We start from the raw sequence: 4,614 nt of genomic DNA, 5'->3' as shown, positions 1-4,614 counted from the left end.
GCCTGCACAAGGCAAGAGATTCTGATACTTGTCTTCGTGCTTGCCAAACCCTGCCTTGGCTAACAAGTTTGCCAGATCGTTCCACAAGTGAGAGCGTTTGGAGCACTGTGGGTAAGGACCCCAACCAACTCGGGATTTTGACGATCTAAGGGTCAATTGGACAGGATTTTCTCAACATACAACCTTGAGCAATTAGTTAGGAAACCAACTCGAGATGGGAACATATTAGATATCTTGGCGACAAACAGACCTGATCTTTTTGAGGAAGTTAATCTAGAAGAAGGTATTAGCGACCATAACGTCGTTGTGGCTTCTATGTCAGTGGAAGATGAAAAAAAAAAAAAAAAAAAAAAAAAAAAAAAAAAAAAAAAAAAAAAAAAACACCAAAGAAACAGCGTAGCGTTTTCTTGTTTGGGAAATCAAATAAAATGGTCATTAATGAATATCTTCATAGTCAGCTCCAAGCATTCACCGCGGGACACAAAGATATTGAGCATCTTTGGTCGGAATTTAAAGGTATTGTCCACCACGTGCCAGAGAAGTAAGTACCTATCTAGAATATAGCGGAGGGAAAGGATCCACCTTGATACAACAAACACATTAGGAAGTTACTGAGAAACCAGAGAATTTTGCACAGTCGTTTTAAACGTAATCACTGCCTCTCTGACAAACAGAAATTATGCGAAATGAAAGCAGCTGTCAACAAGTCAATGAGAGATTCTTTTAACGAATTTGAAAGCAATATTTTATCTGCAGATTCTAAAAATAACTCCAAAAACTTTTGGTCGTACATAAAATCTATGAACGCAACAAATGATTCAATACCTTCTCTTGCTGACAGTACGGGTGTTGTAACGGATGATGATAAACGGAAGGCCGAAATTCTAAACCTAGCTTTCAAAAACTCGTTCACGGTAGAGGACTGCAGCACCATTCCCCCTTTCAATTATCGAACAAACGCAAGGATGGCTGACATAGTGTTTAGTGTATCTGGGATTGTAAAATAGTTAAGATCCTAGACGCCAGAAGGTATCTGGCCCAGACGGTATCCCCGTAGGATTATATATTGACTATGCTACAAATATAGCACCATTCTTATCCATCATCTATCAGAGATCATTGGAACAGCGGAAAGTTCCACGGGACTGCAAGAAGGCCCAGGTCATAGCAATTTATAAAAAGAGTAGGAAATCGGATGCACATAATTACCGGCCATTTTCACTGACAGCGATTTGTTGTAGAATCATGGAACATATTTTGTGTTCGGACATAATGACCTTTCTAGACTCTGAGAAGCTCATCTGCAGAAACGAGCACGGTTTTAGGAAACAGCGGTCATGCGAGACACGGCTGGCCCTCTTTGTGCATGATATACAACAAGTTCTAGATACCGGCTCCCAGGTTGATGCCATATTTCTCGACTTTCGAGAGGCATTCGACTCAGTTCCGCACTGTCACTTGCTCCAAAAAGTGCACACTTACGGTCTATCCGATGACATATGCTGTTGGATAGAAAGTTTTCTAACAGACAGAGAGCAGCATGTCGTCCTGAATGGGGTGACTTCAACAGAAACAAGTGTAACTTCAGGTGTGCCCCAGGGCAGCGTAATAAGTCCACTACTTTTTACGATTTACATAAACGATCTGGTTGATGGTATTGACAGCGGCATTAGACTGTTTGCCGATGATACTGTGGTCTACAGGAAAGTAGTATCACACGAAAGTTGTGAACGAATCAATGAGGATTTGCAGAAAATAAATGCGTGGTGTAATGACTGGCAGTTATCTCTCAATATTAGTAAGTGTAACCTGCTGCGTATAACAAGGCGAAAATCCCCATTAATGTGTGAGCACAAAATAAGTGCCCAGTCTTTGGAAGCGGTAACGTCCGTCAAGTATATGGGTATGACTATTCGAAATGATCTCATATTGAATGATCAGATTTCACAAGTAACGGGAAAGGCGAAGTCTAGAGTGCGGTTTATTGGTAGAATCCTGAAGCGATGCAGTCCTTCAATAAAGAAAACTGTTTACAATACGTTAGTTCGTCCAGTATTAGAGTATTGTTCGTCTGTATGGGACCCTTACCAGTTGGGTCTGATTCAAGAGATTGAGAAGGTCCAAAGAAGAGCGGTAAGATTCGTGACTGGTATATTTAACCATCGCGGGAGCGTTACAAATCTCATAGAAAGTTTGAAGTGGGACACACTTGCAGATAGACGACGCACTAAACGGAAGGGGCTGCTCACTAAATTCCGAAATCCGATCTTCGCCGAGGATGTAGAGCATATATTATTACCACCAACTTTCAAATCGCGCAACGATCACCATTCAAAGATAAGGGAAATTGGAGCTCGTACTGAGGCGTTCAGACAGTCGTTTTCCCCTAGCGCGATCCGCGAGTGGAACAGAGGGAGGGGGGGATATGGCCTTGGCGCGAATTGTGCCCTCCGCCACACACCGCTTGGTGGCTAGCGGAGTATATTTGTACATGTAGATTTGACACGATATCCTTCAGCAGGGCGCCCAACAACTCTGTCAATCAATGCCAAGCCGAATAACTCCTTGGAAGGCATTATTGACTTCCTCAATAAGTGAAGCTCTTTCTCAAGTATAAATCTTAAGATTTTTCTGAAATTGTAATCAGTGGGTTCTCTTGTCCATCAAAATGCATAGGATCATTTCATTTCGTTTCCCGTGGAAATTTGAGAGTTTTTTGTGATTCTTTTCCTATTGACCTTGAACTGTATTCTTGTTTTGTTGTTGTGGTAATGACCACGGGGAATTGCTTGTAGCCAGATGCAAACGATGTGCTGAATTGTCAGCAGTGACCATGTTCCATTCTGTTGGCAGGACGTCGGAATCTTTACTGAGAGTTATATATGACGGTAGTATCTGTTCCCGAAAGAACAGTTACCGTGGATGACCATGCAGCTTTGCTAGAAATGAAATGATAATTAAATAGACACCCTAGCTGCAAGCAGGCGTTGATACACTTCATTGGGGACATGTTGAAAATGCGTGCCCCGACCGGGACTCGAACCCGGGATCTCCTGCTTACATGGCAGACGCTCTATCCATCTGAGCCACCGCGGGCACACAGAGGATAATGCGTCTGCAGGGACTTATCCCTTGCACGCTCCCCGTGAGATCCACATTCCCAACATATCCACAACACTACATTCGTAGTGCGCCTAATAGATGTTTGCCCATCATACTCATTACTCGTGGCAGATTAATCTACCAAGTCCCGTACGAGTTCTGGCATAGCGTGTGCGTTCGCACAAGAAGGTCAAAGGCCGGGAACCCATATTTTTAACTATATATTTCATTTCTAGCAAAGCTGCATAGTCATCCATGGTAACTGTTCTTTCGGGAACAGATACTACCGTCATATATAGTTAAAAATATGGGTTCCCGGCCTTTGACCTTCTTGTGCGAACGCACACGCTATGCCAGAACTCGTACGGGACTTGGTAGACTAATCTGCCACGAGTAATGAGTATGATGGGCAAACATCTATTAGGCGCACTACGAATGTAGTGTTGTGGACATGTTGGGAATGTGGATCTCACGGGGAGCGTGCAAGGGATAAGTCCCTGCAGACGCATTATCCTCTGTGTGCCCGCGGTGGCTCAGATGGATAGAGCGTCTGCCATGTAAGCAGGAGATCCCGGGTTCGAGTCCCGGTCGGGGCACACACTTTCAACATGTCCCCAATGAAGTGTATCTACGCCTGCTTGCAGCTAGGGTGTCTATTTAATTATCATTTCATTTACTGAGAGTAGTTGTGGTAGCTAGCTACAGGGCTTATAACTGCTGAGTGTGGAGTTGTGGGAAGTTTAACAGTGTCTTGCGTGTCGAAGCTTGACTGGTAGTGAAGCAGACAGAGAATTTATCCGAGTCCACCGACAAACGTTTCCTACTGCATCTGCGAAGCAATACTTCACGTAATTTGTTTCTCGCAACGCACACTGCCAAGGGCGCTCGGGTTCTGGCCGCTGCGGCAAGTATGAATTCGTGCGACACCCAGAAGTCCGAGCGGCGGACGAGAAGGATGTCACAAGTTCTTCTGGCTTCTTGTGGCGAAACAGTCAAGCTGCCTCATGTGCTCTTTTTCAGATTCACAGCAGTGCCACAGGAAGACATTTATCAAGAAGTGATTATTAATGTTCATCCTTAAAGTATCTGGGTGTGACTATTCGAAATGATCTCCAATGGAATGATCAGATTACACAAGTAACGGGAAAGGCGAACTCTAGAGTTGAGAATTTCGTTGTGGCAGACCAGGTGGGCTATTTCACAGACCTATTTTACTGGTGCTTAACCAATTAACGGCACACACTGCAAAAAAACGTTGAGATGACTTCTTTGTTCTTCTTCTTTTTTTCTGCCTTTGTCCCGCATCGGCGCAGAGCCGCCGTGGCTACTAACGGATTCGGCATGGTTAGTTTAAGGAGTGGGCGTATATCCTTCTCATCGCCAGCCCGTTATTCCCTGGGACAGAATGTGTGTACGTCAACTGTTTGCATGAAGTGTTACTCATATGAACGTCAGCGAAAGTGTTTTAAATGTTTCCGAGTCGTGTAACCGAGGCGGACTTGGGTACCAGCC

The 4,614-nt window shown here is 44.2% G+C and overlaps 2 non-coding genes across 2 annotated transcripts; one reads left to right on the top strand and one right to left on the bottom strand.

The window, feature by feature from the left end:
* Positions 1–3,022: 3,022 nt before the first annotated feature.
* Positions 3,023–3,097, bottom strand: Trnat-ugu. Its single transcript has one exon. It is a non-coding gene; the product is annotated as a tRNA-Thr (tRNA).
* A 526-nt stretch (positions 3,098–3,623) lies between these two features.
* On the top strand, positions 3,624–3,698 carry Trnat-ugu. The gene has a single exon. It is a non-coding gene; the product is annotated as a tRNA-Thr (tRNA).
* The last annotated feature ends 916 nt before the right edge of the window (positions 3,699–4,614 follow it).

The sequence above is a fragment of the Schistocerca americana genome, chromosome 4 (assembly GCF_021461395.2).
Source record: "Schistocerca americana isolate TAMUIC-IGC-003095 chromosome 4, iqSchAmer2.1, whole genome shotgun sequence".
Classification (NCBI taxonomy): Eukaryota; Metazoa; Arthropoda; class Insecta; order Orthoptera; family Acrididae; genus Schistocerca; species Schistocerca americana.
Note: the sequence above shows the minus strand (reverse complement) of the source record. Positions and strands in the feature narration are given on the sequence as shown.